This window comes from Pinus tabuliformis, chromosome 1_2 (assembly GCF_031772625.1).
Source record: "Pinus tabuliformis cultivar Carrire ecotype Pingquan chromosome 1_2, CPIR1, whole genome shotgun sequence".
Taxonomy (NCBI): domain Eukaryota; kingdom Viridiplantae; phylum Streptophyta; class Pinopsida; order Pinales; family Pinaceae; genus Pinus; species Pinus tabuliformis.
Genome location: NC_142298.1, coordinates 1,155,293,827 through 1,155,310,369, shown reverse-complemented (window position 1 = coordinate 1,155,310,369; position 16,543 = coordinate 1,155,293,827).

The window sequence follows — 16,543 nt, the reverse complement described above, 5'->3', positions numbered from 1 at the left end:
ATTTCAATGGAGTTTGCGTTGTCTATGCCGATACACTACAGATAAGAGTGAAAATAGAAAATAGTAAAGAATGTCGCTGAGTCAATTACATAAACTAATAATTCATGCAGAAATTAAAACACTCTACATAAATGGAATCACACTTCAAATTTACCAAAGCAAAGGTGCGCCACACACTGTATTGATAACTACACTAGCTGGTCAACTACCATACTGCTAACCAAATATGTGTAACAGCATAACATAAATCTGGAACTGAAGCAAAGATATTCTACAAATTATATAGTGACACTAGAAAACCATAGAAATAACAAAAGAAAGGAACAATAATATATAGCTACTCTACCGTTGAAGTCCCTGCTAAAGAGGAGGGCCCTTCCTCCCTAGCAAGGGCATAGGAATGAACACGAGATTAGTTAAGAATTCAACTTGGAAACAATAACAACATCACCACAGTGTCTTTGATATTAAGAATAATTAAAAGCTACAGGATCAAGATAACATTACTCTCTATGTTGTCCCCTGTGCCCGAGGGATTAAGTTTCTCTTATAGAAATTATATATTCAAAATTTAGGAACAGATTAGTCATGAGAATCTCACGATTCACATGTTGATCATAAAATAGAAATTTTTATAACCGGTTCCTAAATATGAATTCTATTTAAATACATCGGTTGAAATCATAACCGCTTGGATCTATTACTTTCTAAATAGACAATTCATAACTTCCAATATTGGTTGCGTGGAATAGTACCCACGACTTTGACAGCTACGGTGTAACAGCACCCTGCGGTAAAGTAACTGTTTGGGATGTAACAGCGACACTGGATAACAACAACCTCGTAACGACACCCGTGGTAAAATAGTAGTAATCTGTAACAGCAACGTGGTGTAACAGTAATTTCTGTAACAACATCGTGGTGTAACAGTAATCTGTTTCATCCTGCTCTTAGACCGGTTGGCACAGTTGTTCATTCCATAACCTCATTCTTGTAGACAACACCTGAAAAAGAGGAAAGGACCCAAAATACTTCTCCAACGCTTACCCCAGTTAGCCATCAAAAGGAATATTACATCATTATATCTAGAAAAAATGGAAAAATAACATGATGGCAAAATATGATGTTCACAATAAGGAAAAAGGAGGTTAACATGTAAAGTTTTTTTGGTCTGGAGGGAAAAGGGTCAAAACTGAGGAAAGAAAGTATAGGAAATAGGTACAAAAGCTACACCCAACACCAGGTATCTACACCCTTATTGCTGGAGAATGTATCTTTTGAGGGAAATCTGTTGGCCCGAATATCATATTTGAAGATGGAGGAATGGGAATTGGGGGATCATGCGAAGTTCCAATAGTTGGAATCAAGAAAATACCTGAAGAAAGTATACTATGAGGAGTTGGATGTTACATAGCTCAAGCCAAGGTAGTGGGCCGCTAGAGTTGAGCACACGAGGTTGCTCAACATATTGTGGGTGTCGTATTTTAGCCACAACACCATCAACATTGTCTATGTGTGTCAGCTATTGACATTGGTTCATGATGGGTGCCTTTGGTTGGGAGGGCCCATCCCAATTAGTGATATGTTAATCCACCGAATCGAATTGTTTCCATATCAAGGAGTAGACCCTGCAAATGATTTTGTGGGGAAATTGCAGGAGAAAACGTTGGTGGACCAGATGAAGAACGACTCCAGGCTGATGAAGAAGTTGCACAGCTATGTAATTAGCTCCATATCAAATTCCACAGTGCAGTTCGTTGAACAAATATTGGTCGGAAAGATCATGAGGAACTGTCCCATTGATGAAGTGTCGGCACCAGTAGTATATATGGCTATGTAGTGTGCCAAAGGAGTCCAATATAATTGGGCTCAGTACCTATGTCATGAATTCCTAGAGGATTGCAGAGAAGTCTAGGACGATGATAAAGCATTCCACTACACATGGCTACTCTTTTTGATCGCGTTGGTGCTATGGAGGACGTCAGAGGGAGGCCATTTCCCACAGCATGATTCAGACCTATGCGAGGCCGTGAAATCCACCCCGCTGTGGGCGACGAAGTCTTGAGCACATCATGGAAACAAAGATATTTTGGGTCCTATTTGAGTCGGAGTTGAGGATGGTGATTAACCAGCAGCCATGGTTATCACCAAGCTTAAATGAAAAGTATGCTAACATTGCTAATTTCAAGGCCGATTTTCATAATCTATCTATCCGCGTGAAGAAAGATGCCACGGGCACATGGCATAAGTTGCCATACTTGGCAGTCGAAGATGATATTATGGGGGTCATCAGTAAATGGCCGAGCGACTGGCTCAACCCATATGATGCAGGCACAGGAACTAGTAAGGTTGCCAAAGGTGAAGTAGAGAAAACCACAGCTACGATGGTAGCAGCAAAAGATAAGAAGAAGGAAGCATAGAAGGCTTCCGCTAAGGAAAAGGCTACAAAAAAAGAAAAGGTCGCACAACAAAAAGAAGCTACTACAAAGGAGAGGGAAGCATCAAAAGAGAAGGTCTCTAGCAAAGAGGAAGAAGTGCCAAAGGATAAAGCTTCCACCACGTTGCAGTCCACTATTGACCTTGGTGAATTCAAAATAGAGCACACAAACATAGAGGTAGAGATAGAGGGTGAAGAGGCAGGGGGCGCAGATTTGGAGTCCCCCTTCATTATTAAAAAGAGGTAGAAGCGGAGTTCTACGAGACCTTGCAAGAAGCAGAAGTCTGACAAGTCTGCGAGAGCGACACCAATGGTCCTCAAGGAGGGTGACCTGGATGAAATCGATGATGTGGTCCATGATGCCACGAAAAAAATTTGGAGCCACATTGAGGACTAGTACCATCAGACACTAGACAAGGTATAGCAGGGCCTAAGGGAATTACGAGTCCAAACAGGGGTTATTCAAGCAAGCATTGGACAAGTGAGGCTGAAGCAAGCGAGTGGGTCAGCCTTAGCAGCAAAGATCACCATAAACCTCCACACAGTGTAGTTACCAGAGGGATCACTACACGTTGAGACTTCAGAAGATAGGGCACGCCTATTGCACTTGAAAATTTTGAGTCTGAACCTTGTGGCGCTCATTATTCGGACACTACATGAGATGCATCAAGGAGTATCATATGAGCTCAGAGTTCAGGACAATGAGCACTACTGCTAATCAGCGAAGTAATGACCAATAACCAACAGATGTTCAAGGAAAAGACACAGGCACTCAAGGAACGAGAACAATTCATTACGCGTAGTCATTGGCTAGAAGCAGCAATAGAGCAGACCTGTAGTGAGCTTCGTGAGCTCCAAATCTCGGCAGAAGTGACTGCCGCAGAGAAGATTCATAAGTTAGCTGCCACGGTGAAAGAATCAAAGGACGAGATTAGCAAGTTTAATTTTGATTTGTAGTTGTAGATATCCAAGCTTCAACTTCATCTGCAGCCAACTACTCCTTCGGAAGTCTGAGAGCAACGCGAGGCTACTATGAAAGCAGACATGACTACACTAGGAGCTGCAGTCAAGGATTGCAGCTAGTTGTTTGAGTAGACCATGGAAATGTGGACCTCACTATAGGAGGATCCACACTTTCAGAAGATTGAAACAGACATTTGGGAAAAACAAAGGTAGTTCAACGAAATAGAGCTACGGCATGCACCTTAGCACCAGTTCAAAGGTTCACTAGATTATAGGAGGGAAATCTCATCCAAGGCAAGATTGATGAGCTGCATCAAAAGGAATCTATCATATCCTCAAGGACATAGCCCTGTGCAGATGAGGCAAGTCACCTCTCACGGATGGGGCAAAGTAAGCTGAAGGCTATGCAGCAGACAGAGAGAACCATGGGCCTTGCAGTGCAGGGTCCAACTACTGAGAAGTTGGTTGAAGAAGTTCATCATGCCACTGCATAGGGGGTAGCAGATCTTCAAGCATTGAAGATAGAATTCAGTGGTCTACAAGCGAATATTGAGGCAACACTAGCAGAGTGACTCGGGATGAGTCACAACTTTGTGTTGGGGGCCTCTTGGGACAGGGTCCCCTAGGATAAATTTTGTAAAAAGTATTGTAAAGTCGCCGCATTTTGAGGAGCAGAGCACACAGGTCGATAAGATTCAAAGGGGCTTTAGGAAGGTCAAAGCCCCTTAGTTTGTTATAAGTTAAGTTGTTTTGTGACTCGCCCATGTTTCACGGACCATGGTATTGTAATAGAGAATGATATAAAAGAAGTCATAGAGAGTCATAAGAGATATCAATGATCTATGAGTGAATGATCTAAGTAAGAAAAGTTTGTTTTTTGTACTTAGGCGAAGGGGAAGACTCCTGCAGCTGCGTGTGCGGAGACCTTGGTAAGTATGCAGCTAAGTGCGTGGGCCCCTATAGTTGTGTGCGCAAGGTTAAAAGAGTTTGTAATAGAAGATCTAAGCATAATAAATGTTGTTTTAGAGCATTATCTATGTATCTATGTGTTAGTGTTTACTTCTGAATTTACTGTATATTTTCTTTGTTTATTGCAATTTATCATCAACCATACTTAATAGATACACAAAATGGGTAGATTTGTTTAATTACATGATGTTATGAATGTTTAAAACAATCAATGAAGAGTTAGAACCTGTTATTTGTTAGTTACTGTAATTCACAGGTTTTAAGAGTTAGGGTTTGTGAAGGTCGGAATAAAGCCCTAAGAGTAACAGAAACACATCACATAACCCTTTGGATGCAGAAACCTGGTTCTAGCATCCCCAATACTGCCTCGAGTGCTACTGCAGCCTGCACTACACGGGTTGTTGCCGAAAGGGCCGACAGTGTAGGGTTTTTTTGGTTATTGCAACTAACTTTGAACCTGGGTCCAAGCCCCCTCTAGCCAACAACAGGTCCTCCAAATGGACATCGCACTTTTTGGATCATACAGTAAGTGTTGGAAATAATACTGAGAGGGGGGTGAATAAATATTATCAGATCAATAATTTAATTTCCCAAACAAATTTATATACGCTACTTCAGCTAAGTGAACTAGCGTGTACACGTGATTGTACTTAAAGCAACCAACGCATATGCAGAGAACTTTTGATTTAGATAGTTTATCATGTATTGAACTTTAACCAGTATATCAGAGATTTATTAGATAGTGCAGTGAAAGAAGAATAAAGCATCACACATAAGCAACACACATGAACGCCAAGATATAAGGTGGAAACCCAATGTGGGTAAAAACCACCTACTGTTGTCGTCTCTGTCCTCTTTTAATAATAAGAAAATATGTGTACAATATTTTACTGGTGCATACTCATACCAGTACGCAGGCACCCACTTGCAGAAGGCTACAACCTTCTCTCGCTCTCCAGCTACTACTGGAAGGGAGCTACAACCCCCTAGCTCTTGTACTCGCCAATATGTATACTAGTACATAGGTGCCAGCCTACAGAAAACTCCACTACCATGTTTCATGAATTTTCAGATCAGATACTCCTGGAACACAACACCACAATCTGAAGGCCACGTTTCATTCAATGTTCATATTGGACCCATCAACAACATCATAACTGCAATACAATCATCAAGTAAATCTACATCAACCAATCACTGAAATTCAATCATCATAACCTGATTCTGATCATTCAAAACAATGTCACCAGAATACAGTCACTAGAACCCAAAGCAGAACCCAGAACTCTTCAACAACAAACAGAAACAACTGAAACATACTTCATACGATATACGCTACTTCCATGTGTCAAACCAGCATGTACACACTTTTATCAAAGGCAACCAGCATACACATCTGTAAATATTAATTCATAATTTTGCACCTATTCCAGACTGTTAGAGCCTAGATTTTCCTCAGGCTGAAAAGGCAAGGTTCTAGGTCCACATCAAACCACGCTCAGCCTCGTAGCTAGCCCTACGAGGACAGGAGAGGGCTCTCTCCGGGTCAATCTCAATGAAATATAATCGATGGGGCTTGAGATGACTGATTTAACAACTGATCTTAGGCTATGTATGAATTACAAAGGATTTGATTTGAGTTTATAAAGGTTTTTGTTGGAAAAGGGACAAGCAAATTTGGGTCCGGGGATGAGGCCTAGTTTTTGCAGAGTTCTGATTGGGGCAAGGAAGGCAATAGTTTTGATGCTTTGGATTGAATGAATGGATGGATCAGACCAGTGAGGAGCCAAGGAGGGAAAGAGATTCTCAAGAGTCCTCCTCAAACAAATGAAAACATGAAGAATTAAACAAAATATCCAGGCAGAGCATAGCAGTCCAATGAATTCTACCTTAATCACTCATTTGTTTAATTGCACAAGACAAGAAAAGGGAAAATGATACACAATAACATCAATGAACTTACAAATACATATAGAAAAACACCATCAAAACATAGAGCCACATGGATCCCAACAAGTTCTGCAAAACCCTGGTCTTTCCTTTACCAAAATTGCAGAAATGAAATGTACAATAGAGTGCCAAGCAATCCCAAGTGTCCAACCCTGAAAATGACTTAGAAATTACATAATATAGACAAGACAAACCTATTCCCTTACCTCTAAGGGTCGAGCTCATCATTCTAGGAGCTGTTTGAACTAATTCTAAACAAGGAACTGAAAAATAGGCAATCAAACAACCTACACCTATATGCTAGGAAACTGATTCATTCATTTAATTTTCACTTTTTAGTGAATGGATCCTCTAGAACAAGTAAAAATGTGCCAATATTACATCATGGTTATCAAATTACATCATGAAAGATCGATAGTAACATCAAAAATCAAAACTGGGCGAATTTCTGAGCTGAACATTGAAAAATAGGCAAAAATCCTCTATGCGCTGCATCTGATTCTCTATGCGTCGTGCCACTTTGGCGTTGATTTTGAGGCACTTCCTGAAATCCAAATTGTGCCCAAGTGTTCTTGTTGGAAATCCCTACCTCTCTACTTTCCAACCCAAGTGGAATTTCTGAATTTGGATGTCATTTGCCTCTCCAAAAGTTAGTTCTCCCAACACTGCTTCTTGTGTGTCAAAATAGGGGCGGTGAGGTCATTTTTTGAGTGTTTTTGGCCTCTTGGGGACTCAAAACTTGCCCAAATTTCTTGGCCATGCACCAGAAACCATGATTTTTCATGCCAAATCGATAAATGCAAACTTTTTGTGATTTGGGGCTGTTGTGGAGGTAAATCCCCTCTACGGACAGAGACGATCCCTACTAGCCCAGACCGGGTCTAGCAACAATCAAACAATGCTATCACGCAAGTTCCTAATTGCAAATTAAAGGTGGATGATGAGAACCTACTTGGATTCCAACGCTATTATTCGTAGAAGAGACGTCGCTCTCGTTCCTTTGCTTCGGCTGGTCACGATCCCCACGATCTCCGTGATGGGACACCTGCACATGCAAAGAACAACACAAATACAAGAATAAAATCCAATAGATGCAATTATATATCAGTCAGAAAAGATATAACTCAACATCAATCATTACAAAGGACAATGAGAGTGGGACCATAATGATAGTCATCTATTATTGATAAACAATAAAGAAGAATACAACCATAGTTCTGACGTCAAATCCTCCTTTGGTTGGGTGGTCAGCTACACAAGTCTTGCAAAGCTTGTTGGGATAGGAAACAAGCCTCTCTCTCCTTGGTTACAAGAATTTCACTTAGATTTGGCCTTATGGGTGCAAAGAAGGCTCTTGTAGCTTCAATCTCTTGGACTCCTGGAATTCTTACCACTACTAGCACTAGCACTAGCTTGCCCAAGGCATAGAGACAAGCTTTTATAGATAGAGGGGAAGGAGATAAGATCAATCACAATTTCCATGGGATTGGCTTTATCACTTAGAATCTTCCATGAAAGGTGGCAAACCACTTCCCTTCTATGGAGATTCGAAGCCAAACCATCCTAACTCAACACGGATTCAGTTGGTGAATGGGTTAAGGAGAACCTTCGGAAGTTTGTTTGTTAAAAACTTTACCCAACTGGGTTGGCGCGAGTGCGACTCTTAGACAAAGCACCAGCTGGCGCGCCCTCTTTGGAGGATTTCCCCCATTGGCGCGAGTGATACACAGTGGAACCGCGCCAATGGAAAAAGGGCTATTTTTATGGGTATTTTGCAGAAGGTGTCTTCAGGGCATATGAAGTACATACTCAAGGGGATACAATGCAAGTGTTTTCAGGTTATGTCACTTCTCACAGGTCCCGGAATAAGTCCTCCAATGTGCGGGAGAAGGGGTAACAGGGACGGTGACAAATTACTGTGTAACAGGGGCCCTCTAGCAAAAGCGAGCGCCACGTGGCGCGGCGCATAGGGAGGAAAACCCTGTTTTTTAGTGCAAAAAATTTCAAAATGTCAAAAATTGCTCCAAATTTCTTGAAATTTGGGCTGGGCCTTCTCTATCAAGTTTCATGCTGGGCTAAAGAGGCTTCAGCCAATATCTGAAGACAATCAAGCTCCTCTTTCCTCTTTTGCTTCCTTATTGCCTTCTTTAATTTTGCCTTTAGATTCCTTATTCGTGCCTTACAAACCTTGTTCCATGCCATGTAGTGGAAGGCCATGTGTCTCAGCAATGATTTGTCTTTATCGGCCTTGTCCAGTAGTTTCTCCAAGTGGATGTTGACTCTCTCAAGCCAAGACTCCCGATGTTTGCTAATGTGTGAGGTTTCTTGATGAGATTTATGGTGATTTTAGTTTTCTGCCTCCAAGGGTAAGAATGTATGAGGGACTGTGGAGAGAGAGGGTAATAGGGGTTTTAGAAATGTTTCTGAATACAATTTTGGGAATAGAAGGGTTTTAGGGATAGTTTTTAGACTTTAGGATAACAATTAGGGTTTAGGAATGTGTAGCTAGGGTTTGGGATAGTGGGAGTTAGGAATATAGGGTTAGTGAATTTAGGGATATGGGAATTAGGGATATGGGGATGAAACTAGAAAATGAATGTGGGAAACAAAGAGTTTGGAAGTGAGGGAATGGAATTTGGCAACAAAAACACCAACTATAAACCCTAAGCACTTGTTTGTGAGCACAAATTGCAAGGTATTTGGGTTTGAGTTTTCTTTTACACAACCACCATAAATTGTATGAAAAACTCCTTCACTAGCAAGGAAGAGGGCTTAAATTACTTACACAATAGAAGAGTTGAGTGATTTTTGCAATTTGAGGGAGTTTTTTGAGAGAAATCAGGCTTTTTAGCCCAATGCGCCACGCCAGTGTAAATTTACACTGGAAATTGCTACCCAATGCGCCACGCCTACCCTATGCGTAGCGCTTTTTCCAAGAGACCTTTGGAGGCCTTCCCGGTGTCCAAATTGGGTGCAGGATAGCTAGTTGGAAAGGTATTTGAGTCCACTTTCCAACCCAACTATAATTTTTCAATTTCAAGTTTATTTGACCTATCAAAATTCAAAGCTCCCAAGACAGGTCAAAATATGCCAAATGAGGTTGCCTAAAGGAAGAGTGTTGTTGTAGTCAACTTTTGAATGCCTTCCTCAACTCTAAATTGAGCTCATGATAGCTCATTGGAAATATATTTGTGTATAGTTATCATTTGACTCATCAAGTAAGTCATTTAGCCAACCAAGCTAGGAGAAAACTTGATTTTCCCAAGGTCACTCAGAGATGCATCAATTCTCCCAAGGCAACTGTATTTTTGACATTTCTCTAAAACCATGACACCTGTGTAAAAAGTGAAGGAAATTTTTCTTCCTTGGCCTATTTTGGACAAAAACCTCTCTCAGTTTTCCAAAATTCATCTTTTATTGCTCAGAAACATCATTGGAGTAAAACCTATCCCGATGTGTGGAACAGGTGATTTGTCGAAATGAAATGAAATGAACGGGATAGGGAGCTTCTAAATTCTTGAGGAAATTTTGGGAAGTAGGTAGGGATGTTAGGAAGTAGGGGAAAGTGGAATCTCAGAAATTGAGTGAGGGGAAGGGGTCCAAAAGGGAAAAACACAGGCCTAGCGTAGAAAATAGGGTTTGTAGCAAGAAACTAGGGTTTGTGCGAAAATGAGGAATTTGGGGGATCTCAGTGATGGGAAGTGTTTAATAAGGTACATTAAGGATAGGGAAAGGTGTATGAACATCAAGATACAAGTTTTGTTGATGGTTTGACCATCCAGGAGAAATTTCCTTCAAAACCCTAGGAGAGGGAAATGAACCTTACCTAGGCACAACTGAAGCATGAACAAGGTGCAACATGACCCTTTGGAACTTGACATGATGATGAAAACCCTCTAAATGATTGTACAGTCAGCTGAATGGTGACATGGACCGACATTTGAACAATTTTGACAAAAGTAAGAGCAAACCCTAGACCTAATACCAATTTTACTTGAAGACTCACTGAAATGACAAAATTTGACCTTGACACCTTAAAATCACTTTGTAAGAGCATATTTAATCACTGGAGGAAGGCTGCAAAGACTGACACTAACACAGACTTCAGTTATACCGAGATCATAACATTTACATAATAACACATGCGTTAGTATTCAGATCTAGACTATACATGATCACACCATATAATGATAATTCATTTCAAGCCTTAAGATCTTGATCCATCATTAGATCTTAACCCTCATCAACCGCTACGGTTCATCCTTGGTTCAGATCAAGCAAAGCACCATAGGCCAATAACCTCCATACTATATCTCACACTTCATCGGATATTCAATACTTGCACACCTTGGCCTAATGATCATCTCCTCCTTATATAGTTTTAGGCCTTTCTCAATACCATGGATCAAAACCACTTAGGACCAATACCTTGGACCAAATACCTAGGGTCAATACCTCGGACCAAATACCTTGGACCAATACCATGGATCAAAATACCTTGGACCAAATACCTCGGACCAAAAACTTAGTTTTCCAACATATACGCGCTTTTCCTTCTATGAAAGTGCGTGTGTACGTATACGCTACTTGTGTTCAGTGAACCTGCATGTATACGCAGCTTGGTCAAGGTGAACCTGCGTATACCTCTCTTTCTTCATTCTTTGTAGTCTGATCTGTAATTCTTTGTTGTTGACATGCTACACCATGATCTTTCATCTGAGTGAGTTGCCATCAAGGACAACACCTGTATCATAATGCCAATAGTAAGGTCATCCAAATAGGTGCAAATGAGATGAGTCATATCATGGAAGATATAATTCATGGTTCGCGAGAAGGTGGCCCCAACATTTTTAAGGCCAAAGGGCATCAATCGATAGGAAAATGTGCCCTATGGGGTTGTGAAGGATATTTTATACTGATCAATGTGGAAAATCTAAATCTGATTATACCAAGAGAACTCATCCATGAAGGATAGAACCTCATGTCCTACACAAGTGTCGATAACTTGATTAATGAAAGGCGTAGGGTAATTGTCTTTAGGACACGCTTTGTTCAGATCTCGAAGATTAGTACAAACTCCCATGGTGCCCTATTTTTTCGTGACGAGTACAGGGTTAGAAACCCAAGACATGTAACCGATAGGATAGATGAAACCATCTTTGTGGAGTTTCTCATTTTCCTATTTAATCGCTTCTGCCATAGAGGGGTGTTGGATTAGTGGGGCCTGACCCAGGTTCAGAGGTGATTTAGCCAAGCAAATCCCGATACTACTGGCCCTTTCGGCAACAGTCTGTGGAGCGCAAACTGAGGTCTCACACGAAGTAGTATGGGCTTTTTGTCCCACTTACAGACTTGAATCCGCCCTGCGTACTCATCTGCAGGGGTCCGCGCACTCAGCTGTGGACTCTACTAGGCCTCTGTGCACTCAGCTGAGAGCCTCTTCCTACTACTACAACCCAAGACACTTAGAATTCTACTCTAATCTTGAACCATTCCTTCACTACTCTTTCTATTTATAACTATTAACTACCTTTACAACTTTAGAGCCTCGCTCTACTTATACAATCCCATGGTCCGCAGACCATGGGTAGGCCGACTTTACACTAATTTACAACACAATGTTTAGGGCGGACAACACTATGACTCAAATGTACACTTTGCGCTCCACGCCCGCAATACGCGGAGTTTTACACCATCTTCGACCAAAACATGGGCTTTGAGCCCCAAAACCTGCTATGGGGGGATACCATGCCCAATAGGCCCCCAACACAATCATCGTGACTCATCCCGAGTCAATCTACTAGTGCGGCAATCATGGCATGGAGCCCCTCCAACCGATCCTTCGCTTCCCGAAGGTCTGCAGCGCACTGATCTGCAATCTTCTGGATCTACTACATTCCTGCTTCTAAATCATCCATGTCTAACTCGTGTCCCTCCTTTGGTACTGGCTTCTGGTGCTTTTTTTTATAGTCCCGCGCCCTTGCCCAGCTCCTCGGGCCGTGAACACTGTGCTTCAGCCGGTTAGTCAGAGAGTTGGCCCACCCGTGTAAGGTTTCAAGTGGTTGCCATTGACTTTGCCTGGGAAGGGTTCTCCATTGAGTTTGATTAGCTGGACCGTGCCACCATCAGTGACCTCTTTTACCACATATGGTCCCAGCCAGTGCATTCTGAACTTTCCCGGAAATTTTTCAAACTTGCTATCATACAGTAGCACTCAGTGATTTACCTTGAAGGTGCACAACTGATATGGCGGTCATGCCAGGATTTTTCATGCTGCTTTTGTACCTGCTGGTGAAATCTAGCCAAAAAGTGTTCTTCCTCAAGCTCTTCTAGTTACGCTAGCCTTTCTTCCAGAGCTTCACAGTCCGTCATGCCTGTGAGCGCTACTATTCGCAGACTAGGTACGATGTATTCCATCAACATGACTATTTATGTACCATAGACCAACCAGAATGGTGTCTGTCTCGTCAATTTCTTGCACGTTGTCCTATACGCCCATAACACAGTTGGTACGCACAAGTCCCAGTCATCCCACTGTGTGTTACATACTTTGATCAGCGTAGTCTCCAGTATTTTATTGAATGCTTCTACTATTCCATTAGCCTATGGGTGGTACAGCATACTTTTCTGGTGATAAACCTGGAAGTATTTTGTGAGCGCACTAATGGTTTCATTCAAGAAATATGTTCCGTGATTGCTTATTAAGATTTTCAGATAGCCAAATCATGTCAATACATTTTCAAAAAAAAAAATTGCAGTCGTAGTGGTCGTGCAGTCCTTGACCAGTTGTTCTTCTGCCCATCATGCTAGGTACTCCGTCACGATGATGATGTAGCACAAACCCGTCTTTCCCTGAGGTTTGATTGGGCCCACAAAGTCGATTTCCCATTTCTCAAATGGATGTAGTGCCATTTGGGGATTTAGTGGCATCTTGTCCCTTCATGATGGTTTTCCCGTCCTTTGACATATATGTAGGCCTTACAGTGCACTTTCGAATCCTAGTGCAGGGTTGGCCACCATAGACCTGCACGAAGAATCTTTTGTTCGGTCGTGCATCCTACATAATTTCCTCCTGCAGTGCCCCCATGTGCTTCCGCAAGGATCTGACCTTGTTCAAATTCAGGTACGTATCTTCGCAATATCCCATCGTTGCCCATCTTGTAGAGGTGCCCCACAATGACAAAAAAGTTCGCCACGCACACCACCAATTCCTTCTTCTGTTGGATTGAGTAATCCTTCAGCACAGTTCCTGTTGTTAGAAAATGGATTATATCTTTGAAGTGCCCGTCTGCGATGCGCACTGCAAAGAGTTGTGCATCAGGTATCCCTTCCTCCAAATTTGTTCTTTCCTCACCCGTCTCAATTCATGACAAGTGGTCTGGTCCTGCATTTAATCATTTCGGCTTGACTATGACCTCAAAATCATATTCTTGAAACAGTAAAAGCCATCTGCATATGCACCCCCCCCCCCCCAACACAAGCTTGTTGACTAGGTATTTCAACGCGAAATGGTTGGTATACATCTTGAAATGTCCTCCCAGTAAATAGTGTCAATATTTTTGGAGTGTGTACACCATTGCCAACCCCTTGCGTTCGGTGGTGGAGTAGTTATTTTCTCCTTTGAACAATATTCAACTCGCAAACGTGATCGGGTGGTCCACACCCTCTGCGCCTTCCTGTGTGAGTATGGCTCCCAACACGATACACAACGCATCAACATGTACATGAAATTCCACGTCCCATTTCGGGAAGACCAAGATTGGCATGGAGGCCAGTTTCCCCTTTAGGACATCCAAACTCTTCATGTAATCATCATTCCAACAATATGTAACATCTTTTTTCAATAGCTTTTCCATCGGCGCAGTTATGTGGGCATAACTTTTGATGAACTTCCTATAGTATCCAGTGTTCCCCAAGGTAGCGTGTAGTTGTTTAACACTTTGCGGTGCTTCCAAATTGAGGATAACGAAAATATTCATAGGGTCCACCATCAGTCCTTGTTTGCAGACCACATGTCCCAGCAGGTTTCCAAAGGGAACGAGGAATGTGCACTTCTTCAGGTTCAGCGCAATCTGGTGTCGGCGGCAAGTATCCAGCATCAAACGTAAGCTTGCTACATGGTGCTTAACTAATCCAAAAACAGTCCAATCATCCAGATAGAACTCCAAAAAGTTGTGGATGTATTCTTTGAATGCAGCTACCACGAGGGATGAAAATATAGCTGGCGCATTCTTCAGTCCAAATGGCATCACAGTGTATTGAAAGCACCCCCATTCTGTTGTGAAGGTCATCTTGCTCCTATCTTCTGGCGCAATCTTGATCTGATGGTACCCTGAGAACCCATCCGTGAATTAGTATGCTTCCTGACCGCCAACTTTCTCTAGCACTTCATATGTGAATGGTGTTGGGAATGAATTGTGTACACATGCATTGTTCATTTTCCTGAGGTATATGCATATTCTTATTTCTCCCTTTTGCTTTTTATCCTATACCACCATAGGACTCACCTAGTCGGATTCTTCCACTGGTTCAATAATTCCAGCTACGAGCATTTTGTCTAATTCATCACAGACCTTTTCTTTATACTTTGGATTCAAGCGGTAAGGTTGCTGCTTAACTGGCTTCGCGTCGGGTTTCAGGGTGATCTTCATCATCCCTAAATCACCCATGATCCCTTTTAAATCTATAATTTTGGTCGGGAACAAGTCTTGGTATTCGCGGAGTAACTCAGCGACCTTATCGACCGTGGCGTCGTCCCAATAGTCCCCAAGCATTGCGTATTTTGGTTCTGCCTCCATTCCAATGTTGACCTGCTTCGTCTTTAGTGGCGCGGTGATGTCGGGGTCTTCAAGTGATGGTCTGCGAATCTCGCGAGAGCCTTCTGTGATTAGAAAATGATCCTTGATGACTTTTAATGATCAAAAATTAAATTCAAAGGATGCTCTTGGAAATAGTCTCATTGCATAGATTTCTTCATTTTGAATCTACTGCAATTTGAATGGACCAAAACAGACTCTGGATGAAGGAGTTATTGTAAAATGAAAATTGCCCAATGTCCTTAGAAAAGGAGGCAATTTCTTATTAAAGCAGACTTAAGGGTTGCTTAAAGAAATCGCATCATAAAGGTTCAAAGGGAGGACTTAAACAGAGGTGGAAGGACTCCCTGATTGTGATCTCCGATATATCGCATCGGAGGAAGGCCTTCATGCAATATCAGAACAGACCCCGAGCTGTTTACATGTGTGATCAGCGATGACGATATCAACAATCGGCGATTGATGATCGGAGGGGTAAAGCACCAAACCTCAGACCCATGCGACAATGCGATATACGATTGCAATCGGCGATCGGCGATCATAACAAAGGCCTTATGCCATGTGATATGCCAAAATGCGATAGCACCAATATCAGCAATCGGCGATTGGCGAATGGGATCGCAACCATATAAAAGAGCCGCGCATTGCGACATGCGATAAAGGCCGGACCCGATAGGATTATGGATGCGATTGGATAAAATTTGAGTTTCGATGAAAAGCGTTTTGTTGGGTTTTTCTGTGTATTCCTTTGTATTTCTGTTCCAAACGAAAAATGCGTTATTTCGCGGATTTTGTCCTGGAAAGAGGCTACTTGTTCATTTCCATTGGAAACAGTCCATCGCATCTATGCCATGCTATAAGCGGTCGTTTTGTAACAAGAATGCATTATAGAAGACGCAGAGCCACAGAGCCAGTGAGCCAGAGGGCCAGACGCAGAGCCACAGAGCCAAAGAGCCAGAGGACCAGATGCAAAGCCACAGAGCCAGAGAGCCAGAGGGCCAAACACAGAGCCATAGAGCCAAAGAGCTAGAGGGCCAGATGTAGAGCCACAGAGCTAGTGAGCCAGAGGGCCAGTCGAAGAGACGTGGAGCCGCAAAGGAATGATTCCTCGTGATTAGGGACAGAGGAACGGATGGAAGTCACAGAGTCGGAGGATTCCTCAAAGGCTAGAGAGCCAAACAAAAGAGCAAGTCTCCCTTTAGGGAGCTCACAGCTGGGCAAAAGCCACAGAGTCGACAGCTAATAGAGTCGAGAGCCACAGAGCCATAGAGCCACAATTCCAGAGAAAGCCAGAGAAGCCACCAGAGGTTAGGGGCAATGGCAAAGGGGTGATTCCTCAGAGAGCTGAGCGCAGTAGAGTTCCAGAGCTAGAGAGCTTGAGCACAGCAGAGTTGCAAATCCAGAGAGC